This window comes from Pagrus major, chromosome 14, assembly GCF_040436345.1.
Source record: "Pagrus major chromosome 14, Pma_NU_1.0".
Taxonomy (NCBI): Eukaryota; Metazoa; Chordata; class Actinopteri; order Spariformes; family Sparidae; genus Pagrus; species Pagrus major.
In genome coordinates, this window is record NC_133228.1 from 14,921,229 (window position 1) to 14,947,152 (window position 25,924).

The 25,924-nt window shown below is 41.5% G+C and overlaps 1 protein-coding gene and 7 non-coding genes across 8 annotated transcripts in view; 3 read left to right on the top strand and 5 right to left on the bottom strand.

The window, feature by feature from the left end:
• Positions 1-19,028, bottom strand: part of wnt5b (wingless-type MMTV integration site family, member 5b) — an 83,906-nt gene extending 64,878 nt beyond the window's left edge. The window contains exon 1 of the mRNA XM_073481093.1: positions 19,021-19,028. The gene's annotated coding sequence lies outside the window, so the exon portion shown is untranslated. The remainder of the gene's footprint in view (positions 1-19,020) is intronic.
• Positions 11,072-11,144, top strand: trnak-cuu (transfer RNA lysine (anticodon CUU)). The gene has a single exon. It is a non-coding gene; the product is annotated as a tRNA-Lys (tRNA).
• On the top strand, positions 12,020-12,092 carry trnak-cuu (transfer RNA lysine (anticodon CUU)). Its single transcript has one exon. It is a non-coding gene; the product is annotated as a tRNA-Lys (tRNA).
• Positions 13,312-13,384, top strand: trnak-cuu (transfer RNA lysine (anticodon CUU)). The gene has a single exon. It is a non-coding gene; the product is annotated as a tRNA-Lys (tRNA).
• An 851-nt stretch (positions 19,029-19,879) lies between the features above and the next one.
• On the bottom strand, positions 19,880-19,992 carry trnal-caa (transfer RNA leucine (anticodon CAA)). The gene is made up of 2 exons: positions 19,955-19,992; positions 19,880-19,925 (listed from the first exon to the last, which is right to left on the bottom strand). It is a non-coding gene; the product is annotated as a tRNA-Leu (tRNA).
• Positions 19,993-20,337: 345 nt separating this feature from the next.
• Positions 20,338-20,410, bottom strand: trnak-cuu (transfer RNA lysine (anticodon CUU)). Its single transcript has one exon. It is a non-coding gene; the product is annotated as a tRNA-Lys (tRNA).
• Positions 20,411-20,855: 445 nt separating this feature from the next.
• Positions 20,856-20,968, bottom strand: trnal-caa (transfer RNA leucine (anticodon CAA)). The gene is made up of 2 exons: positions 20,931-20,968; positions 20,856-20,901 (listed from the first exon to the last, which is right to left on the bottom strand). It is a non-coding gene; the product is annotated as a tRNA-Leu (tRNA).
• Positions 20,969-21,537: 569 nt separating this feature from the next.
• Positions 21,538-21,650, bottom strand: trnal-caa (transfer RNA leucine (anticodon CAA)). The gene is made up of 2 exons: positions 21,613-21,650; positions 21,538-21,583 (listed from the first exon to the last, which is right to left on the bottom strand). It is a non-coding gene; the product is annotated as a tRNA-Leu (tRNA).
• Between the last annotated feature and the right edge of the window lie 4,274 nt (positions 21,651-25,924).

Consider the following 25,924-nt stretch of genomic DNA (forward strand, 5'->3'; position numbering starts at 1 on the left):
AGATGCCCACCTGTCCCTGATGCACACACACATGAACACACACAGCAGCTGAAATAATGTCCACTGCCCTTGGGGCCCCCGGCGTTTTACCGAAGCATCTCCTTAAATTCACCTCCTCCTCCTTCTGCTCTGTCTGTATTCATCACTGTGTTCTGTCTAAATGAGATATACTTTGGTTGATTACTTTATGTTACGTGACGAATTTATATATTTACATATATTCCTTCTATAAATGCACAGCATGTAATTTATGCCACTGGGTCTCTAAATCAAAATAAAGACAATACAACACGTCGTGTTGTAACGTTGTAATGTCGTAACGTAGTTTGTCTTTGTTCTTACAAAACGATCGCTGATGAAAATCTGACGTGACTCAGCAGAAACGTTCACCTACGAGGTAATGTATAAAAGTTTTATCCGTGTTACGTTTAGTCACGTTCGCTGACTTCACTGATGTTTCCAGGGAAGTTATAGCGACAGGTGACCAAATGAAATGCACCATTACCTTGAGTAAAATCACATATTTTTCTGGATTATTGGAAACCTTTGGGATTATGTAAGTACACAACTCAACAAAATATATAACAAAGCTTGACTAATTTTTTTCAGACAAATGTTACATATCATGTCTTTAAATGTAGATAGGAGCATCATAATGCTGTGCATTGCCTGTAGGTTAGGTTAGGCAGAGTGATTCACTGTAATTGAGTAGGACAGTAAAACGGCAGCATTATGTTGAATTGTTAAAGCAGTTAAAGTTGAACTGAACAAGCCACAGCATAAAAATGATTATATTGAATTATCTGGCCAAGCAAAGAGAAATCAGAAACTGTTGTGCCAACGTCTTTACATAAACCTGTCTCCACCACAACATCCCAGATCACTCGTCACGTGTACCCTGTTTCCAGCCGACAGAGCGCAGGACTACAACGGGAAGAGTAGAGGTGGACTCTGTGTTTACATCATTGATGCATGACGCTCAAACAAAGTCAAAGTGGATGGACCGTGTGTACCTGATGTCGATCTTTTATTGTGAAAATGCCAACCACATTATCATCACCATCTTGTTTATGTTCAAATTTAAAAAATGTACTACAGAAAATGTACTCACAAGCATATTCTATGCTTGTGAAGCAAGAAGGAGTTATATCTTTCATTTCGTTATGCAGCCCTGTTGTATAATGAGAAAAAAAACCTTGATCCTTGAATTCATTTGTTTTCCCACTATACTTATTCACTACACAGGCTTATATACATATGTCATCCATCCATCCCACGCATTTATGCAGTATTTCTTCCTTTACTCTCTGCAGTGCTTCTGTTGCTTCTTCCAAATACTTGTACTGTTAACAACATACAGAACATCTGACTGGCACAGTTTTTAGTTTTTACGGTGTTGGACATGGTGCTCTTACAGTAATATACTGCGTACACACCTACTTTCGTTTCGCAACTGACCAATTAACATCCTTCAATTTTTATCATTCTTTACCTTAAAAGTATAGACTGGAGATAAATTCCTTGTATGTTTACACAAATTTGGTCCAATGAAGCTGATATCCATTTTATAGGGTATGTTCAGGCAACACTTGGTTAAGGTTAGGAAAAGATTGTGGTCTAAGTTCAATACTAAAGAAGTCAGGTCAAGTCAGTTTTAGTCATATAGCCCTCCATCAGAAATGTATCTCAAGGGCTTTTACAATCTGTACAGCCTCTATACTTAAACTCAGATTAAGATAATGGGAAAACTCCGCTGAAAACTCTTTAATGAGAAAAAAAAGGTGACCTCAGGAAGAGCGACAGAGGAGAGACCCCACCTCATTGAATCACAAAATAGGACACCTTGACATTTTCAATATTTAACTAAAGCAAACCAATTATTTTGTTAGCCTTAACCCAATGCATACACTGTGGTTCGCAGAGTCGTACTTCGTGCCATAGTCCCTGACCTCTTCCCCATTATTTTTGTGTATAATAAGGATGTCACACTTCCTGGAACGGAAAGAACGTTTCTCAGGAACTTGATTCAGGCAGCAATTTGACACAATTCCACCAATTCCAATTCCTCCACATCATATTTGGAGAAAGATGTTGAGAAGTTGTTCTTTCTACATTCTTTTCATATTTCTCTCTGCTGTCCTTTTTCTTTTTCTTCTTCTTCAGGCTCTCCTCTCTTCCTGTCTTTCTCCACCTAGATCAACATCACCTCTTGTCCTCCTCCTCCTTCGCTCTCTCCTTCCACCACTTCTTCCTCCTCCTCGTCTCCTCGCTTTCCATGACCAATGCGAGAGCCTCATAAAGACCCTTAGGAGTCAGAGGATTTCATGGGGCTTTGTGTTTGAGTGTGTGTCTGTGAGTGAGTGGAAGACAGCAACATTTGGCATGCAAGGTCACGTAATCCCGTGGCCTCCAGATACTGTTATTGACACACACACACAGCGCTCTATGACCTGCACTGACCTTGCACGCACAGATTGCGCATGAAAACGCACACACACAGATGTCCTCGCACAAACCCACAATGCCCTCAGTGTTATCAGGAATACAAACAGGGAAACAGATACTTTCAAGTTAAAACTCGACTCTAAAGCTATAATTCTGTCATTTTTGGGGGATTGGGTGAATGATACTACTGTGTCAACACATCGTATAAACAGACCACAACCAAGCTTCTTCCTTTGGGCCATAGAGATCCATTGTTGTCCGTAAAGTATTAAAAACACATCAGTGTTGCCCCTTGTGTTATATTTCTTCATTACAATACACATGTGTAGCTCAAGACCTCTGATTTGCTGCCGTCGTCACTGATTCTTTTTAATGATTGGTCTGTTGTTCTGCCCATTGACCAATCAGTGTTCAATCAGCTGGGTTAATAATACGAACATCGTCTTCCTAGCAAGCCAGCGACTGTTTAACAGACATATGTCTGCGCAACGTGGAAAACATCAAGTTCAGGACTAATTCTGGTAGGTCATGACCCACCCTGCTCTGACAGCCCAGTCGACTTCAGATAGTTCTAGGAAGTTCTAAGCCGGCAACTTCATTGCATGAATACAGAGAGACAGAAGTATGATTGATTGATTTACAGTACTGGGCTGTTGGTATTTGCAGCTAACTGGGAAGTTTTGAGAAGCTCCACGATCAGCCATTGCTGAACAAAAAGGTTACTTGGAGTAAACAGAGATGACTCTCTCTGCTCTAGGGCGTTGAACCTAACCCAACCAAAGAAGGCAATGAGTACTAGCCAATCAGAGTATGATGGTATAACCAGAGAAATATACTTCTTGTTTTTGGATTAATGTTACTGCTGCACTAATTTGTTTTTTGTATTTTAGCAATGCTTTAAATTCTGTAAGATCATCGTATATTTGTGGTGTTGTTGTCCTGTCATGAGCTCAGAAAAACAGCCTGTTTCCAGCTTTTTGATGATGCATTTTCCATCTAATCCGAGAGGGTTTTTAATTGTTTTTATAGCTTAAGAAGTATGGGAACCTCCCGAAAATAACCAGATTTGGAGACATGGTTCTGGGACAACTGAACAACAACTGGGAACTATCGCTGTTACAACAGAGTATACTCATGTCTCAGTCCATCATGAACGGGTTACTTCTGGTAACATTTGCTAAAAATTACAATCCCCAGCTGTTTGGGGAAATACTGAGCTTACTGAACTGAACATTTTTAAAGCTGTATGTCTTTAGTAGGAACCAGCGGGCTTAAGGATGAGGGCCAGAGACAGAAAAGTCCTGAGAGACGTCTTCTTATACTGTTGGTTTGGGCTTTTCATGGGATTTGTTGACTAGAAGAAAACGCCGGCTTCAAACGCAGAACACGCATTGCAGGAGAAAAAAATGCGAGCACGTACGGACAAAAGGCACAAACACACAGATATAGATTTCCAAGGTCGCGTTTCAGGCGTTCAGTATGTGTCTTATACAAGTCCTCCTCTCTGTCTCTGCGCTCCACTGCTCTCCTCCTCCTCCTCCTCCTCCTCCTCCTCTGTATTCTCCTCTCCTCCTCCCTTTATCTCTCGCCGCTGTCTTTCACACAAACACACACACACACACACACACACACACACACACACACACACACACACACACACACACACACACAGTCTCTCCAGAGATGTGTCCATTGCTCTGACCTCTCTCTCTCTCATGGGAGAGCTGGCTGTCTGCCCAGCTCTCTCTTTCTCTCTCGCTGCCTCACACTTTCTCCTTCTGCGTCTGTGTCTTTCCTCTCCTTCTTCTCTCTGTATCTCTCTATCTATCGATCTATCTCATTTTCCTAATCCCCTTTTGTCTCCCCCTTTCTCTCTTATCCTCTCCTCTGTTGCATGTCTCCCCTGCTCTTGCATCCTCTTATCTCTTCATCCTCTCTCCACTCGATCCCTCACTTCTCCTCATCTTGCCTCTCCTCACCCTCTTTCTTCTTTTCTTTTTAACCCTCTCTTTTCTTCCCTTCTTGACTATTTCTTTCCAGGCTTCCAGAGTGTTGGCGGCGGCTCTGCCTGGGGCTCCTCGCCCAGCTCATGCTGCCTCTCTCTGGGCACGGCGCCCGCAGAGGGTGGGCAAAGCTGAAGGGAAAGCTGGAGGGGTCTGTGTGTGTGTGTGTGTGTATGTGTGTGTGTGTGTGTGTGTGTGTGTGTGTGTGTTTGTCTGTATCCAGTGATGGGGAAAGGGGGCGGGGGGGTAAGAAAGTGAAGAGAGAAGAGAGGGGAGAGACTGGAAGAAAATGAGAAGGGGGGGTGCTGACAGAGACAAAGAAAGAGAGAGACGGATAGAGAAAGAAGAAACAAGATTTCTGTTGAGTCACGCTTTGCTGGCTAGAGGTTGATCGTGGCTACAACAGCAGTGTGTGTGTATGTGTGTGAGAGAGAGGAAAATTCTGCTGTTGTACAACCTGGTTCTTGTACTGGCAGCTTTAGCCATCATTTCTCTCATGATTATGAATGAAGAGCCCAAGTTGGACACCTTTAAGTGCCTGGTTGTGTCCGACCAACAGCCCAAGATTTGATAATATTTGGTTAAATAGAACATAATATTAAGGAAATATTTACATTTGAGCAGGTAAATTCAAGGAGACCTATTTGGCTTTTTCAGTTTTTTCTTTCCTTTCCTTCAGTGTGTTTTGTAGGTTCGCACCAACGGGAGCTCCTCTCTCCCACAGAAAACACTGCTCCTGGAACACATCGTTGGCTGTCATGACTTAAATTCCGGGACTTCTTGACATCACGCTGCGTCACCATGTCACACATTCGCATAATTTATGCCTATATTCACAGTAGGAGCGAAGCTAACTGGAAGCTGAAAACACCACAGAGCAAATAGGAGACACGGTGGTCAGTGCTGGCTCAGGCGTGTGTGAGCTGACCAATCAGAACAGACTGGGTATTCAGGAGGGAGAGCCTTAAAGAGACAGCAGCTAAAACAGAGCGTTTCAGACGGAGAAGGAATACATGAGACATGAGAAAACTGAGGATTAAAGCATGTAAACCTATTCTAGTAGTATCCAAAAATAACATAATGAACCTGAAAATGAGCGTGTGTCCTATAAAAATGAATAATGAATTGATCTTTCTGTTAACAAAGTAAGAAGACAATCACTTTATTGTTTCAGCTTCACTTATGATAACACTGTAATCACTGGAGTTATTCCTGAGATCTGGTAACACAGTGTTATCACGGCTACTGAGTCCAAAAATGGCAAGAAATGATAGATCAGATGATCAGCTTGTAAAAACAACGACAGAGTCCACATTATTTAAACCACTTCATTTAGAGGAAATTTAAATGTCTGTAATAATCTGTAATTGCAGCCCGGTGATCATCTGATCATCTGAGTCCAACAGTTATGTTTTTGTGATTCTTACTAGTTGCTAAAACTGCAATAACACGGTCCAAGTTGAAATAAAGCGTAACTATCCTTTAAAATTTCTCAATTATTACGCCTGGGGTGAGTATGACAGCACACACACAGAGACAGAGTGACAGAGAGAGCATCAGCACACCTGAACCCAGCTGCATGCAGAGAGCAACAATTCCCCTGCTGGTCACTAATGGTGCAGCCCTGCTGGAGTGGAAGCAAATGGCCCGGACCCAACCATGCATGGTGGGAGCAGGGGGGGGAGGAGAGAGAGAGGAGAGGAGTGTGGCAGTGGTCAGATGAAGGGAGAGAGAGAAAATGAGATAATGAAAGGACAGAAGAAGGATGGCAGTGGAGTTAATTTGGTGAAAGCAGCCGAAACAAAATGTCCTCACAGGAGAAACGGAAAGAAAGGAAGAGTCGCCTCCTTCAGTTATCTCCTCTCTCTCTGCCTTCCAAACTTTCTCTCCCTGTTCTCCGACCTCTCCCTCTCCCTCTCAGCTTGTCATTCTGTCCTCTTATCTCTCCCCTTCTCCTGTCAGAGTGTCAGTGGTGAGTGTCAGTGATGTAGCGCCCTCTGTCTGCGTCTGCTATTACTGCAGCAGCACATTTTAAAACTTTAGTTGGGTTCATCAGTTAACTTGGAGGAAGTCTGGGAGCTGATAAAACAAAGCTTTTCATCACAACAAAAACCAGATTTGGAGCATTTTTTTTTTCTTTTTTCATCCATAGGCACAACAAGTATAAATAATGTTATATTTCATGACAGTGGTGTCTTACAAACCCATGTGAAATGTTGAGCATAACAAGGAAATGACGAAGAAATAAAGAAAATAACCAGTTATAGTAACACTTAATATTAACATATGTACAGTAGTTTCTCATTAGCATGCATATTGGCTCTAGAAAGACTTAATTACTACAATATAAACACTTGTGGTTTTGGGTTTTGTTACATAAGAACATATCTGACAGTGTCAAACTGTACAAAAACGAGCCATATGTATTATAAATAAAACCGATTGTTTCTAAATTCTCATGTTATGGAATTTTAGAGCAAAATCAATCATGACCAGACAGGAGAGCAAATATGATCTGAGAGGAAAAAGGAAAAATAAGAGGATTAAAATGAGATGTATTTCTTTTGTAGAATTAAATTATGCAACTTCACAAATATACATTTAAAAATGTGAAAGGAGTGGTTTACAAAGCTGTTTTTTGAGGGTTACAAGTGTAAATGATTTGTTATTCTTATTTCTCGAGGGTTGCTTAAATTAATAAGAATGTAAGATAGGCATGTATAAGCTTTTTGCTTCTGTCTAAGCCTGTTCAGTCACTGCTTAATACACAGAATGTTGACTTTGTTTATACTTTTTGTAAATATTGTATATATGTGAAGGCTGAATAGAAATACTACTCCTGCTAATACTATCAATAAGCATTAATTAGCAGGTTAGGCCAGGCATGACCATGTACAAAATGGTCATACAAAAGAAATAAATGACAAATAAAAGGTTAAAGTTGCCTAATATTTTGATTTACTTCCATATACAGTTTACAAAAGGAACATTTGGACAATGTAATATGCCCTTGACAAAATATTCTTAACTCTTAAAGCCATTGCTTTTCTATAATACTGTAAGAAACAACCTCAATTAATGACTTTAAATGAATTAACACTAATGAACGAACAAAAAAAACCCCACATTGATCTGGTAGCATAGCAGATAAAAGCTGTAATAATTTATGTTGAGAGTGACAGTCTAATGTCCACACGGCCCTGCTGTCACCGTCTCATGTATACTGAACGTCCTTGCACCAATGCCAACGAGACAGACCCCTGTACATTTATTGAATGTAATGAATAACACAATTCTGATCTCGATGCAAGCCGCGTGCCCATTTGACAGACGACGCGGGCAGCGGCAGACGCTGATGTGAAATATATGCTGCCGCACGTGTTAAAATATGCAGGATGGAATCCTGGCGCTACAGAAGTGTTTTTAACCCTTTTCTATCCACAGATGAGCAGAGTGTGAAAACATCAGAAGCAGCTGCCCAGCAGAAGCACAGTCTGATAGTAGTTAGTGATGGATTGGAGAGCATTGTTGACTCAGCGTTAAGATTTCAAATCCCAGACTCAGACAGATTTTGTTTCCCTAGCACCATCTCTCATCGATTCAAACACGGGCAGACACAGAGACTCAGCAGCTTTATGAAAAGGTTTGAGGCTCTGAGAGATGCTGAGACAAAAAACCTCTGATGTCATTAAAGACAAGGATGGAGAGAGTGTGAGAGGATCCTCCTCAGGCACAAGAGCTGTTACTCAGGCTCTAATCACTTCAGTGATGCTCTCAAAACCTACAACAACCTACTGTCCAATTCTGCAATTTCGATGCCTTCAGCCATGCTGACATGTTTAGGCTATGCAAAATGAATCAGGAGGGCAATATAGGATCGTACATCAGTGAGCTAGACAGCTTTTACAATGTCATTCATGTGAGAATATTCCTGATTATCCCAATAATTAAAAATCACTACAATCAAATTATTGTGAGGGTTTTTTTTATCGCCATCTGCAATAAAATCTTTTATCGTGCCATGCCTAATTCCCTCTTTTTGTCTGAAATTGGCTTAATGCTGTTGATGCAACACTGTTGAACAAAGGCTGATAGAAAAATGATAGCTCGGAGCAGAAAAAGTCAATAGCCGATGAATCAGCCGATACCACTGTCACTGCCCAAAACAGAGAGAGCATGCTTTCATCATAACAGCAGTTTAATGCATTAATGATGTGGCACTATAACCATGTTCATAATTTACAAATAACGGCGTCTGATACAACGTTAACTTTAACTTTATCCCCAAGCCTTCTTAGCCTCATGATGTTTGGCTGTAAGTATATACATTAAATCCTCGTTGATCATTTTCATGATTTCATCATCTTAAAGGACATTTTCCATTCAATGACCACGACAGGAGGGCAAAGAACCAGGATTTACCAAGTACATTTGGGATGGCGGTTGAGTTGACAACAGGGTAACTGGAGAATACACAACTCTCCAAATTAAAGCAGAATTACTGATTTTAAAACACACTCAAAAGGTCCTAAAGACTTATTTTCTTTCCCCGATAAAATAAAGACACTTTCATCTTCTTAGGATAGCGGCAATGATTTCAATCGACAATTTATGTGATTGACTGTGTGGATGGCAGTGGACAGTGTAAAGTGGCTCAGCATCGTAAAAAAACACAACCACACAGGACAGAGGTGACACTGCCACAGTCTCATCGTTACCCTAAAAAAGCTCATACGGCAAAGAGCCTGTGTCCTCTTTAACGCAATGCAGTGCTCTGCTCCTGTCAGGCCGGTCTACACTCAGTACATTTATTAATAAATCATTTCAGCCAATCAGTGATGGATGTGTTTCGAAGAACAAAAAACGTGTGAGTGTGTGTGAGAATCAATGGTGTCTGCCTCCACCTCCAGACAACTGACTAATGTTTTGTCAATTCATCTTCTGCACATACACACACACACACACACACACACACACACACACACGCCAGATGTGGGACGTATAGAGGAAAGAGGATGGTCAGAGGAGAGAAATTGGAAAAAGAAAAGAGGGAGACAGAAAGGAGACAAATGGAGGATTGACAACAGAGTGATTGAAAAAAAAGAAGGAAAGCTAGAGAGGATCCGAGAGTGTGCAATCAGAAACAAGATGGTGGGAATAGATTTAATTTGATGCTCCCTCTTTCGTGTGTGTGTGTGTGTGTGTGTGCGCGCACGTGCTGACAGATTTGGTATTGCTTCAGTTGGGAGACTGGCTACAGAAAAACACACTCAGTAATTATCTAGAAAGAGCACCTGGGCACTGGGAATCTCATTATATTATAATCAGCCCTCCAACACACACACGGCGGAGGAAGGAATAGAAAGGGAAAGGAGAGGAATCAGGAAAAAAAAGGAAGATGGCTGAGGGAAGAAGAGAAACATCAGATGAGAAGAAAAGAAGAGAAACCTTTCAAGTTGCTAATGTGTTCGCTCGAGTGTTGTAAGGATTTGTGGATCAGACATGATATCTTATGTGGTATGACTCACAATCAAACTCAGGTTTTTTCAAAGAATAAATTGCTGTTGCTCTACCCGACTTCCTTTATTTCACGCACTTTTATTTCAAAGGTCTTTATTTATAAAACTCTTCACACCGTGTTGTGAAGCAGAGACGCAGCAGCGGTGACTGCAAAGTGATCAAAAACCATGAGGCACAAGAGACAGATCCCAGATATGAAGCGATATATAAACTGAAAATCTGATTCTCCTCTTTCGATCTGTTCTTTGATCTGTTGTAGTAGCAGACAATGACCAGTAAGAGGCAGCGTTTCCTCTCATCTGACTGACCAAAAACATTCCTCTCCATTCCTTCTCTCTGCTGGACTTCTTCTTCTTTCCTCTCCCCTCCTTTTCATCCCTCACAAACCACACTCACTGCTCACTATCACCTGTTTTTGCCAAACTGTGTTGCCTCTGCATGCGCACGCTCACCCTGCGCAAATGTGTGAGTCAGCAGTTGTGTGTGTGTGTGTGTGCACGCGGAGGACCACCCTGCTGATTTGAACAGCTTCATTCATTGCTGTGTTTTGACTGGCCGACAGTGACGGGGTGAAATGATTTACAATGGGTCAACACAGCGGGAGAGCACAGGACACACAGTCAACGCCCAAAACCCTGTCAGGCCATCTAAGGTAAAAGCGGCAGGAAGTAGGCAACTGTAAAAACATATGATTTTCTGTCACCTTTATGATGTATTAGAGATCTGAAGATCAAACCAAACCACATTTACTGACATGAAACAGAGGCCATATCAATATCTCATACTTGAGAAAGCAATTTTCGTTTGTTCAGTTGTGGAGAGTCTCTAGGCAAACACTGTTTTGTAGTTTTTACAGAAAGTCCAGTGTTTTTGCCCGATGACAGAGCAGAACCAAGGATAAGACCACCACAGATTGGGTCTCTTTCAAAGCGTGCCATGATGTCGTCGGTGACACGGTGCTAGAGGCAAGTTTTTGAGCTGGACTTTAGGTGCTGTTGTTTTTGGGAGAGCAAGCAACGACTTTAGCTGCCATACCAAATTATTAAAACACATATAAATTATAAAAATATTCGATTATCTGATCCATTTCCACTGTTAAACTAGCCCGGCTAGCTCAGTCGGTAGAGCATGAGACTCTTAATCTCAGGGTCGTGGGTTCGAGCCCCACGTTGGGCGAAGGTGTTTTAGTCTGAGGACTACTAAAGTGTTGTAGGCATGAAGCCATGTCTGGCAACAGTCCAGACATGTGGAGCACAGCTGAGAAGCTTCATGGTTTAAAACCTCATGTTGGACAATTAGGCCCAAATCCAGACGTCCACATGGAGCCCAGAGCCCTCAAGGGGCCGAAGTGGAATAATATGTAATAGGTTGCAGCATCTTGTAGGACTTAGGTGTGCTATTTTACATTTTAAAATACACAGCCTCCTAATAAAAACAAAAAACGGAAGTATACTTGAGCACAAACAGAAACATATTCAGTCAGAGGTGTCAGAGAAAACGTTCCATATTGTTTCAAAAGGTAATCAGTGATTTAAGTACAGAACCAGTTCTAGGAGAAAACGTTAGGAAGTGAATTCCACTTCTCAATTAGTTAAAACATTGCATATTGAATAAAGAAAGCATCTTTCCATATTATCGCTTGTCTTTGTATTTTTTTTAGGTTTACCTTGTAACCCAAGGTAACCCTGTGTTTAATGTTACAACCCTATGAACTTTCTCTTTGGCAGATATGCAGACTCACGGAAAGTTGCCATAAAGGGCTCAAAATGTCCACGAGAGAGCCCTCATGCACTTAATGATCTGACAGTGCAACAGCCCCCAAAACCTTGCGGACTTAGCAGGAACGCGCCTCAAAGGCTGTGAGTCTGTGAGTGTGGACATTATGATTGGGGCTTAGTGATTCGGGGCTGGGGACAGCAGAAATATGGTGCACGTACTCGATTGGCCACCACAGTGTCTACTGTCACATAATCCCAGGACATGTTGCTGTTGTATTACAAGGCAGCTGTTAATACAGTCACGAAATCTGACCCATATTTCTGGTAAGACAGGCCCGGCTAGCTCAGTCGGTAGAGCATGAGACTCTTAATCTCAGGGTCGTGGGTTCGAGCCCCACGTTGGGCGATGAAGTTTTCGAGAGGGCGAATTGAGAGTGATTGTCTCCTGCTAAACCTGATCCTTACTACCACCCTACCAGAAGAGTGTTATAGTTCATTCACAGTCCTATCAGCTTCCCAAGTATGCTTTCAGACTAATGTCTCTGCACGAGCACAAGAAAGACATAACATTCGGAGACTTCACTGTGAGCCAAGCACCAACTCATTCCACATATGACAGGAACAACACTGGAAGCGTGATGACATTTTGAAGGTCTCCTCCAGACTGCAGTACAGACCCATAAACTGAACCTCTGGCTGTATTATGTTGAAATATTTACAACTGAAGCTCACTCTGTTAAAGCAAGACCAGGAATGTTCGAGGGAAACATTGAAGACTAGCCGTAGTTTGTAGTGACACATCTTATAATCGATGATTCAGGTTTTATTAAGACGCTTGTATTAGATTTGTGCTAAGAATGCAAAGTGAAGTTTACAGTGAGGCAGAAAGTCAATAGACTTACTGTTGTGAGCACACCAAATAAGATTCTTGCCTCCATCTGTTTGAGTTTGTGTTCATCTATGTGTGTGTGTGTGTGTGTGTGTGTGTTAGACAGCTTTCCAGCCCAGTGCAGGTGTGCTGTTGATAGTTTTATCAGCGGTGGATCGGGGCTACTGAGAGTATGGGGGAGAGGAAAGGGGGGAGGAGGAGAGTAGAGAGAAAGACTGCTTCTGTAATGATTTTGCTGTTTATAGGGGATTTTTCCATTCATACCCCTCTATAATACACAGCAGAGCCAAAATACTGAATACATACCTGCCACATTATGTCACAACGTCATAGTTTCCCTCCAGTATTCGACATCCAGCGCTACATTTTTAACATGTTGCTGTGTTTGTGTGATGTTTGGGGCAAACTGGTGCTTCAAGACCTCTACAGAGCTTCATGTGAGAGTAGATTTAGATAGTTGATTGTAGTTAGATTCACAGTGTGTAATAATTGCCAACAAAAGACTGAAAAAGCACATTGTTAACAAGGTGGACTACAGTTATAACTGTACTGATTGTACCTTTATGTGCCAAACAGTCATACAGTATGTACATGAATATGGACCGTCAGAAGAGGATGTTGGCAATTCACAGTGGGTCTACTGTCACATAATCCCAGGATGTGTTGCTGCTATATGGCGCGACAAGGCAGCTGTTAATGCAGAAACGAAATCAGACACATTTTTCTACATAAATAAGCCCGGCTAGCTCAGTCGGTAGAGCATGAGACTCTTAATCTCAGGGTCGTGGGTTCGAGCCCCACGTTGGGCGATGGTGTTTTGAGGAAGGTCGTTCACCCACTGAGGTGAGAATCTGCTGAGGTTCTGCAGCTGATTCATCCTGACTGATGATCAAACTGTAAGAACAGTTAGAATAAAAAATCAATACACACATATATACTATAACTGGAAACACCTTTCCATAGAGCAGAATGTAAAAATGTGTGTAAAACACTCTTAAAAACTAAAGTTGGAAAACTCTACACACCAAATACATTTATGTTTTTCTGTGAAGTCACATTTCTGTTGTCATTATCAGCCTGGAACACTGTAATTTATGTAAATTAGGTCAGCGTAAGGCGTTTGACACAGCAGTGCTCAGTAATTCAGGCTCCTCCGGCCTGACGCGGTGTGTCCTGTGGCCTCTGGGTCTGTGACTGTGCCCTTGTACCAGCCGGCCGGATTTATAAAAGGCTTTCAGGCTCTATAAAGTGTCCAATAAACCACTTTTACTATTAGTGTAGGACACTGCTAGCATACAGCTGCTGACCGCTACCACTGACCATAGACACACACACACACGCACGCGCACACACACACACACACACACAACACAAGCACACACACAGGCTTACATGCTGACACACACATACAAAAGCAGGGACAGTCACATACTTCCTGGTCAGACAAATTTTGAGGGCTGCTGGAGTCAGGACCTCTGCCAAACTCCAACCCCATGTCACCCCACCCTGCCGCCCCGATGACATCACTGCATAGCCCTGAACCAACGGCCCAGAAAGGCCTAAAACACACACACACACACACACACACACACACACACACACACACACACGTGCAGGCGTTGAGAGTACAGAACACTCAGACACCGTAACGAATACCACAGGGTCACATTTACGGTGCACACATACTTTATATGCAGAAATGCATAGACACACACAGACACACACACACAGACAGACACACAGCTCTTGACCATAATGACCACTGCATGGCCACACTGCTTTGTTAACACACACACACACACACACACACACACACACACACACACACACACACACACACACACACACAAATAGAGCAGCTGCTGTCTCAGAGTCCAGTAGTCAACATGTATTAGCATGATTTCAAGTGACTGAAACATTTGAGGGAATACTGTTTGTCATTACACTCGGACTTTAAAACGGAAACTTTGTGTCTATGTACATGAATCCTGAATCTAAATGTGTGCCCATGTACACAAATCTTGTCTTGATACTGTGTTATATGTGTACAACTAAGGCTGTGAAAAATGCCAGTTTCTATCATGGATTAACCCGCTGATTATTTTCCAGACTCACTGATTTCAGTGACCCCGTGGGCTTCTCTTCTCCTACGCACCTGTGGACTTACTGGTGTGCAAACGTTTTGCTCTTTTGATGTTCTTTGGTCTAAAAAATGCCAGAAAATTAAAGTTAAAAAAAATGAGGGTGGTGTTTTCCAGTGTCTTGTTTTGTCTGACCAGCAGCCCAAAACCCAAACAGATTTCATTTATAATCATATAAATCAGAGTAGCAGAAAATCTTCACATTGTAGAAGAGCAAGTGGATGTTTGGAAATTCTGCTCCAAAATTCACCAGTTAATTTTCTGCAGATATTTTAAATGTTTCATCTCCATGTTAGACATCAATAACACACACACAGACACACACTGGGAGTTTAAGCCGCTGTTGCCGTCATACACTGTTCTGGGAGGAAATTCCCAGGATTCAAGTCCACCAATCAGACACCAGCGTTTAAAACACTGGCTCTTCAACTGGAGAGCTTCAGAGACCATCCTCTTCACATGGACCACCGTCTGTGTGTGTGTTTAGTCATTAGTGCTCCCAGTGGGCTAAAATACACACGTTACACACTCATGCAACACATCCAGTGTTAAAGACCCCCCCCCCCAAACACTCAGCACACACATACACAGAAAAACACACATTCACACTCTTAATGCCGTCTCAGTGTCCCATTTGAACCTGTTTTCATGCTGATTTCTCCACTTTTCCACTGAAATGTGTACTTAACGGTCACTTTAAGAGTGTTGTAAATCAGAAAGTACTCCCTCATTTCCAGATGCATTGTGTCTGAACATATGGGACACACACTCAGACTTTTACAATAGACTCTTGAGTGACCTTGAGGATCCATTGAGGCTTGCAGACAGCCCATCTTCTCAAATGTCTGGTGTGGAGACGCACACACACACGCACTTACTCCCCTTCCCTAATTACTGAGTCCCAGGGGACCAGACACTCAAGCAGCACTTCAGTGTTTGCTTAAAGAAAAGGTCTTTCTCACCCGTTAGAGGGCAGACAGGCAGACAGACAGACAGACAGACAGACTGAGGAAAAGAGAAAAACAACACTGAGAAAATGCTCAGAATACAAATTTGATGACCCTGCTTCTTCTTAATTAGAAACAAATCATTATTTTGGGCAATGGCGTCTGTTTCTACACTTTTAACAACTTCTCAAACATAAACTGAGACAGCCACGAGCCAAAGACATTCCTCGGTTTATCTAATGGGTTCTGAAAAAGCAAAACAAGCCTCAAAACCATCTAATCTTTCAGCTAAAGTGCAACCAAATGTTCGTTTCTGCAAAACCACGGTTATGCTGAATATTACATTTCTTTATGTTACAGCCTTACTTTTCTTTAGGTTCAATTTTGAATTTCATGTTGTGACGACGCTGTGCTTATGATCTGGTTAGGTGTAGGCACAAAAACCACTTGGTCAGGGTTAGGAACAGATCATATTTTGGCTTACCAGGTTCTGTCACCACAGACATGGCTGGAAACTGTCCTGACGTCTCGTCAAAAAACATCTGATGTTTTTGCAACTAACTTGGCTGGAAAAAGTTCTGACTTCACATTAAAATATCCAGTTTTGTAACCACTAACACAGCTGGAAATTGTTCCGACTTCTGTCATAAATATTCTGTTTTTCGCCACTAACACGGTGAGAAAATATCACGAGGTCTCCTTAAAAATATCTGGTTTTATATTCATTAACACGGCTGGAAAATATCTTGACTTCTTGTCAAAAATATACTGTTTTGTTACCACTAACACAACTGGAAATTATTCTGACATCTCATCAAAAATAGCCAGCTTTTTTGCAACTAACATGGCTGGAAATATTCCTGACCTTGTGTCAGAAAAAAATCTGGTTGTGTCGCTACTAACATGGAGAATGTCCTGACTTTTCATCAAAGATATCCTGTAATGACACCACCATCCCCTCCACCTCCCAAAAAGTAATAAATATGACCTTGATATAACGCGTATTGTAGAAAGGTTGATATGAAACGAATGACACGTACAAACTTCAACAAATCTGTGGTTTGCAAATCAAATCCAACATGCAACAGGTGGAGACAGGAAGTAAAGAAAGAACCAGAAACGTGAACAAAAGACAGAAAAGAAGAGAGAAAAGCTCACATGGCGCAGAGCGAAAACTAATGTCATGGCTGAAACAGCGAGAGGAGAGAAGAGAAAGAACAGAAGTTGACTTGGGCAGACAGGGAGGGAGGAGGAAGAGAGATTATCTCTCTCTAATGGCTAACTTGTTGACAGCAACACTTTTCACCACCTCTATCTACACATCTAACATTACTATCTACCCTCCACACACACACACACATGCACACACACACACTTCCTCTCCTCTTGCAGGGTTTATCAGGCCCGGCTGTCAGTCTGCTCCACAGCTCAGGTGGGTTTCAGACTCTTTTTTTTTTAAAAGTGGGAAAGCGAACCGGAGACGTCACCGCCAGAGACGACCTCAGCTTTCTGCTCTCAGCTCGCCTGCAGACATCACATCACATGTTCAATCCGATTCTTTCGCATGAAACTCACTTTTTGACGCTGATAATGATTTATTATATTTTATACTAAGTACATGCTGATTTTTTAGCGTCTTTTCCTGCTGGAAATGGGCTGAATTTCCTTTTTTATGAATGTTTTTGGCTTTTCGGAGAATGACATTCCAATCTCAGTGATGTGGCTCAATAACATGAAGGAATCGATTTTAAAAATGATCCATGTTGTAACGTTTTAATGATGACGCTGATCAGATTTCCTGTTACTCCGCTAAAAGTATGGGGAAGTTCTAACAAAGAAAGTTAATCTCAGACACATTTCTAATTATTTACAGTACTTCAGTGAATCTTAAAGGAGTTTGTAAAATGACTGGGGTCAAAGTTCATTATGTAGCCTTAATGGGTCTACTAGCTCGTGTGTTTCTTATTATTACAAACACACGAGCAAAATCTGACATGAAATCACTCACCAATAATTACCACTTATAGCACGTATGTACATATGTAAGTAGGTAGTAAGTATAGTTTGTTTCATTAACTGCTACTTTAAATGTATTTACATGATGGACTCCATACGGAAAAATCATTTTTATGCGTTGAAAAAAATAAGAAACAAAAATCTATCATTTAAACACACAACGCTGAAGTTTCTGTTTCTTCTAGGGAACATTTTAAAGGAGCGCTATGTAGTTTGGGGGATGAAATTTAAATCTGAAGAGAAAGATCTTCAATGACTGGTTTGTTTTTTACGCCTAAACAAACTAAATAAACAAACTCTCTTTGTTTTCATGACTGAATAAACAAACTAACCTTAAAGTACAACAGTTTCATACGGTTTATATTTGTATATCAGTTATTCAAAAGATAAATATTTCTCAGTTTGTCTTATTACCTCATAAATCTGAGTTTGAATTTCTTCTTCAAAACTACATCATGCCCCTTTAAGTTATTACATTTTATAGTTCGTGTCATGTCTGTACTGATATCTTCACAATACACCTCTCTATAGTTAAGAACATCCATGTATCTTCCCTGCTCAGGACATCTTATAGTCTATTGTTCATTGCACAGCTGACCTCTGACCCTCTACTATCTGTAATCCTCCTCCTCCACTGACACCAATTCAAATTTGTGTTTATAAAACTTGTCATAACTCAAAGTGAACTTGTGTCCGGAGCTGCAGTCAGAGTTTGGACGCCTTCAGTTTCTAACCCCAGATGAAGGCAGAGCGACTTCTCCATACTGAGAGAAACATTTGTGCAACATTTCGACCAAAAATAGTCCTGGTCTCCACCGCAAAGCGCGAGGGCTGCCTTCATTTAGGCCGATGGGATTGGCAGATCACACACACACACACACACACACACACACACACACACACACGCACTGCATTTCACCACTGTCATTTGGGAGCCAAAGTCATGAAATGAGCCCATTCTGTAAGTAGACTGTGACAACGGAAACATTGTGGGGACAAAACGTCGACAAGTTCAACATGGAGCGAAGTCCAGAAAGCCAGTGGACCGAGTTTAAACCAAACTCTGACTTCAGATGTGTGCAGTGTTTCCTCTCCAGGGCGCGTAAAGCACTGACTGTTCAAGTTCAAATCTGTGCGTTTAAACCAAACAACTCCTGCAAACTTATTACAACTATCAGGACACATGATAAAGTTAAAAGAAACTGACAGAAAATGTGACAAAAACACAATAAATCACACCTCTTAAGTCCCCATTACATGTTTACATTCCTGTTTTAACAACCTCCTTGTGAAGTTGAAAACTTATCTTCTAAAAATATAATAAAAATGAATGTTTCTTACCTGGTCTGCTGTGCTCGGATCCAGTTGTTGCTCCGTTCTCCAGGAAAAAGTTTCTCCTCCCACCATCCGAAGCGCTCAAGTCCGAAAAGTGTGACTCTCAGCCCGGCTGTGAGACTACAGACGGATCGGTGTTTTCTCTCTTAAATTGAAAGGGAACCCCCTCCTTCAATCAGATCTCACCACAGCTGACAGCACAACAAATTCTTCCGAGTGTCACTTTTTGGACACTTCGCGGAGGAATCCCACACAAAAGTCCTTGCCTGGAGTCGCAAAAAAAAAAGTCGATTTATGTGAGTGTATAGAAGTGTAACGCAGCCTCCGGCGATCCGTGGACCTGTCAATGCGCAAGAAAAGTCCAAATTTGTCATGTGGGATTGTAGAAACAAGTCAGGAATGTGTGGCACACGCTCCCGGTTGTGCACAAGGCTGTGTGCGCGGTGTCCTCAGCAACAGGTGTCAGAAAGAAAGTGAGATTTCTTCACGGCCATCACAAGTTTCCAAACGCTCTCCAACTAATTACGCACGCAGGGGGAAGGCAGGAGAGGAGGAGGAGGAGGAGGTGGAGGAAGGAGGGAGGAGGGAGGGTGCACTCCAAACGTTTTTACGCGTCGAGGAACACCAGCGAGAAGTTTGAGACACACAGAGAGGGAGAGGGGGGTGAAACAAAAGAGCTGCAGTAGTTCAGTGTGTCTGTGTTTGTACCGTGTGACGACTCTCCTCCTCTGCTCTCATGTGGAAACTATACCAGCCTGCCCACCGGCGAGAGAGAAGGAGGGGGAGAAAGTTGTTTTACGCACGAACAGACGGAAAGAAAGGTGTGCCTCCGTACAGGAGGGATGAAATGTTAGGTTAAAGAGTGTGTCAGGAGTGGGATTTGAACCCACGCCTCCATCTGGAGACCAGAAGTCCCTTACAGCTCAGGAAGGAGTTGAACCTTGAGTCTGGCGCCTTAGACCGCTCGGCCATCCTGACAACTGATGAAAACTTTTCTAAACTCAATGAAGATTTAACAGAAACTGTGAGAAACAAATAGAGGAAACCAATCTGAGTCAGGAGTGGGATTTGAACCCATCTGAAGATCAGAAGTGGCTTTGCTCAGAGAGAAACAAAAAGAAGTAACCACATTTTGTCTTTAAACGACTTTTCCCTTTATTATCATTTTTAATGAGAGTCAATTTTTATTTCATGCATGTTCTGTTTTCTTGAGGATTATATGGTTACAAAGAGGATCACATGCCGCTGCTGCGACCAATCTGTAATGAATGTCCACTCACTCGTAGGAACAATAGAGGCTGGGTGAGTATTCAAAAGCTGCGCCGCCCAACGTGGGGCTCGAACCCACGACCCTGAGATTAAGAGTCTCATGCTCTACCGACTGAGCTAGCCGGGCTGTGCACACAGAGAAGATGGGTCATCAATCGTCGCTGCACCTACACAAAAAGTGGGTTCAGTTTTCGGACCTGTATTAACTCCATGAGACTAAGAATGAGAACTGACTCTTCTCAAAGCACACGTCATAAGTTTACAGATAAAGAAGATTTCAGTGTTTCACAGCGGGGGCGTCCTGACAACCAACAAACATAATGTGGTGTGTTATCAGCTGGGTTATCTGAGTGTATGTCATCGTTTCTTCTGCATTTCCAAGATTAAAAAAGACAAAAGCACGTTTTTCATTCTCTATTTGGAAGCTGCCCCACCTGCCAGTCTGTAAATCAACACAGGGCTCACCTGAACCACTGAGTCATTGTTGTCCAGCATGTGTTTCTATCATTGTGCTCATTCTGTGGGATGTTGGATATACATGTCCATGTGATAAAACCTTCAGGTAAAAGTTGTGTCAGGAGTGGGATTTGAACCCACGCCTCCATCTGGAGACCAGAAGTCCCTTATCGCTCAGGAAGGAGTTGAACCTTGAGTCTGGCGCCTTAGACCGCTCGGCCATCCTGACATGCAGAAGATATCAAAAAACAAATAGCTTTCAGTAATTTGTCCTCTCTTGTCTTTAAGGCACTTTTGTGAATTTTGATCTAAGTCCAGTGTCAGTATCTCCTTTTATATTAACAAATTACTGCTTAAAATGTCCTCTTTGTCACATAAAATCATTTTTTCATTAGATTCAAAAAGGTGCTGATAGTGTACGAACATTGCTGCTCCACAGGGCCGTAATTAATATTTTTTATCAGGAGGGACACATCCCCCAGTATTTAAATATGAGAGGTGCAAGAAATCGGTTTTCAAAGGTTGACTCCATGGTTAAAGCCTTGCTGCTTCAGATCGTTTCCAAAAGGCCGAAAAAACATGTTTCTTTAACGCCAAACATCTGCTGACTGACAATCAGCTTGACACGTCTCACCTGTGGAGCTGACTGGTCTGTTGCTGTAGCTTCTTATACAGTTAATGATCCTGTTTCCATGATTTTGTTCAGTTTGTAGACGACTGCATGTAGACATTCATGGAGAAACTTGCATAACACCTATTTAATCAATCAACATGGAGGAAACCTGCAGATAAAAGTTGTGTCAGGAGTGGGATTTGAACCCACGCCTCCATCTGGAGACCAGAAGTCCCTTATTGCTCAGGAAGGAGTGAAACCTTGAGTCTGGCGCCTTAGACCGCTCGGCCATCCTGACAACTGGAAACTGAAAGAATTCAATTTGAGAAGAGCCTCTGCCATATTGGGTTTTTCTGCTAACATTGGCTGAATTGTACAGAGAAGACGAGAATGGCTCTGAATCTTATCTGTCTCCGTCACATGGTGCGCCAGCCTGGGAGAATTTCTCTCTAAAAAGCAATAAAAGTCAGAGGAACGGACAGACGGACACTGGAGGGAGGAAGATAAAGAAAACATCTTCGGTGTTGGTGAATGTTTGGACTGTCGGTGGCTAACAGCTTATTTTAGCAGCTCCGCTCCTCTCACATTGTTTTTATTTCCTCTCTAAAGTTTTTCCTACCGCTCACTGCCTCCTTCTGTCGCTCCCATCTTGCCAGTTTTCTCCATCCACTCCCCCTCGTCCCTCCATTCATCCCACCTACAGTTCAGTAATTCATTTACTTTACAACCCATTTAAAGTCTGTGTGCAGAAAGTAAACATCCAAAACCAACAAGCAACAAGTCTATGCCTCCAGACCACAACTGAAATCATTAATTATTAAGCTTGAAAACATGTAATATGGACCGTTTTAAGTCGAGCTGCTGTTTGTTTTGGTCTCGGCCCTCCTTCTCCTCTCCTCTGTTTTTTCTCTCTCTCCATCATCCTCTCCTCCTTTTTTCTTCTCAGTCATGTGTGATGTGATGTGTGATGATTGAAACCACATCTACCCGAAGCCAACGCAAGCCCTCCCCACTTCCTCTGCAGTCACTCACTTTTTTATTTCTCCTCCCGGTCTCTCATGTGTCCCAGTCCTCCATGCACAGAGTCTATATGGAAAGACTGTAAGTGGATATGTTTTACTGCCGCACACATGTCCAAGCGTTATCTCCAGGGCATCTGTGATTTCTGTGTTGTGAAACGGCCGTATCAGCGGGATCTTATCAACGCTCAGTCTCTGCAAAGAAAGGTGTGTGTGTGTGTGTGTGTGTGTGTGTGTGTGTGTGTGTGAGAGAGAGAGACTTCAGTGAAAGTAATAATGCTGTAAAAATACTCTGTTACGAGTAGTAACAGTCCTGTAATTATTTAAAGTATGTCAGTACATATATAAGGAAATTGTGAATGTTAAACTCTCTATCATTAGAACATTATTTCTTATTATTACTGCTAGGATTACTAATCCTAGCAGGATTTTACTGTTCTTTTTGGTCGAGGCAAAGTTTATTTGAAACAGATTTGTATATTAATTATTATTTTCATCATAGATCAATCAGCTGATTAATTTCTACATTAATCGTTCGATTGTTTGGTTGGTAAAAATTCTGAAAATAGCGGAAAGTGTCGTCAGAATTACCCAGAACTCAGAGTGACACCTTCACAATGCTTGTTCAGGAAAATTTTAATAAAACTTTACAAGAAAAAAGTATCAAATATTCACATTTGTGAAGCTGGAACCATGATTTATTTAGCTTTTTTCCCCCTGTTAATTGACTTTTTGATTAAACAACTAATTGTTTCAGCTGCACTTGAATAAACTGTCTGGTAGTTATCACAAAAATAAAATAAATAAAAACTCTTTTTGTAAGATTTGTATGAAAAAAATCTAAATTAGAAAAGTAACTCAAGCTGTCAAATGTAGTGGGGTATAAAGTACAATATTTCCCTCTGAAATGTAGCGAAGAAGTAAAAAGTGGCATGAACAGAAAAGACTCAAGTAAACTACAAGTACCCCAAAAATTGTACTTTAAATGGAAACAGTCAACTTTTCCCTCCTGCCGCTAAAACAACTGGATCTCTTTCCGTTTCCCTCTGAGTAGCAACTACCAACAAAACAGGACAGAACGTAAGTTTATTCATCATTTTGTCTATAATGGAGACGTGAAAGCAGACAGAAATGGTGCCAAGTCATCAGTCAGCCTCCATTTTCTAAAGAGATTTCGCACCTGGTGGACGACAAGACAGCATCCTGACAGTGATGTTTATAGGAAAACCAACCTGTAAACACACAAGTAAATGTAACAACACCGAGAGTGTTGTTACATTTACTTTATAATGATATGCTTACAGTAATGTTTTCCAGCTGTGTAACAGTAAACTCAAATCAATTTGATTTAGTATGTCCACTGACAATTTTGAGTTTACTTGATTTTGTCACTTTCCCAGTAAAAATAGACTCAAAGTCAGCGAAGTATCAGCAGGTGAGCATGTGGTAAAATAAATGGTACGTAGTATCCAGCTGTGATCCAGAGGAAGCAGAAGATTCAGGTTTAATTTGACTTTTTAAGCCCCAACTTGTTCTAGTTCCACTTTCTCCTTTTCTTTCAGGACGTTTTCAAGATTTTTAAAGCAACAATATGTAACATTCTGGAGAGTGATGGTTGATTGTTGAGTCGCTTTGGATTGACGTCAGACCTGATCCACCGAAACATCAGTTTTTTCAACAATAAACTGTCTTTCTTTTTGCTTTAAATGACCAGGACTTAATAAAAGGTGAATGTTTAGTAGACCTGTATGTCTTAAATATAATTATATATAAATATGTTCCTGTCTGACACATATTCTCACTGTTTGAATTGAAAACTTCTCATACTTCTTGTTCTGAAACAGCTAAAAGAATCCGAGCTACAGCAGAGACAAGAAGATGAAATGATGTCTGCTGCTCAGCGGGTCGTGTCTCCGCTCCTCTCTCCCTACCTCGCTCTCCTTCTCCATCACATAAATCAGGGAGTCATACATGCGTATCTCTTCCTCCTCCTCTTTCTCGCTCTGTTCATCCCTTCTGTCTCCCTCCGCTGCCTTTTATTAGGACAGTAGATGGGGAAAGCAGAACCGATCCGACCTACACAAGCCCAGGTACTGACACGCGCACAAAGCGTTGCCATATGTGAAGGTAAACAGCGGCACATATGTTCCGTTTACAGACTGTCGAGGAGTCGTTTCTCTCAGTGAGTCTGATGTGTTTTATTGTGCGAGGAAACAGAGCGACCCGAATAACCTGATGATGTTTTGAAAATTCTTCACAGGGGAGGTCAGAGGTCAGGGCAGGGTCGAGGTTCAAGGTCAGTGAGCCGGGTGGGTCTGTTAGAGCGGATTTTCTAGTTGGATGAGCGCTGAGCTGTTGCCATATGCAAGATGCAAACACTGATGAAGTGTGTGTGTGTGTGTGTGTGTGTGTGTGTGTGTGTGTGTGTGTGTGTCAGGCACTTTCTAAAATTTCATGCGTCCTTGTGTGTTAATCTGCAGCAGATGAGTATAAATGTAGTTTCTAACACATGCTCAGTTTTATATCTTCAGATCTTTCATCATCTTCACCGGTAAGTAGTGAGCAGTAGTGAAAAGTAACTAAGTACATTCAGGTACTTGTACTTTTAAGTGTTTCCGATTTATGCAACTTTATACTTTTACTCCACGACACCTCAGAGGGAAATGTTATACCTTTTTACTCCGATATAGCTTCAGTTACTAGTTACTGGGTTCCCAGACCTTCTTAAACATCAAATTCAAGGACATTTCAAAGACATTCCAGGAAAAATTATCTCAAATTCAAGGACCCACCAGAGCGTAGTTTGAAACATGGGTCAAGGTGATTGACTGTTATAACAACAGTGAGTAATAGCAGGCTTTACAGAAGCCTGAGGTCGAGGCTTCATATTGTGACCACAGTGATGGAATGTAACTAAGAACATTTACTCAAGTACTGTACTTGAGTACAATTCTGAGGTACTTGTAGTTTACTTGAGTATTTCCATTTTCTGCTACGTCTTTTTCTGCTACTTCATACTTCCATTCCGCTACATTTTGGAGGCAAATATTGTACTTTTTACTCACTTTTATTTGATACCTTTAGTTACTCGTTACTTTGGACGTTACGTTGGTCAACCCATAGTGTACAGTACATACATACATTTAAATATATGTAGAATTTACTTTTACTTGTACTTTTGATACTTAAGTACATTTAATATCAGATACTTTAAGACCTTTACTCAAGTACTCTTCTATTATACTAAGTAAGTAATATTTTCACACAACATCTTTACTCAAGTATGACTTTTGGGTACTTTATTTCAATGATCGGTGTCTATTTTCAAGAACATTTCTTTTTTTCCTTTCTAAAATGTCTTGACTTTCCCTAAAATTCAACAACTTTCAAGATTTTAAGGACCTGTGGGAACCCTCAGATTAAATACCCACCCTGTACTGAAAACCACGTACCTCCACATTCAGTTTTGTGTGTGTGTGTGTGTTCTTTTATGGTTTGAGTAAATTCTTTCACTTCTTAAGCTAAATAAACCATTTAAAACCATAAACTGGAT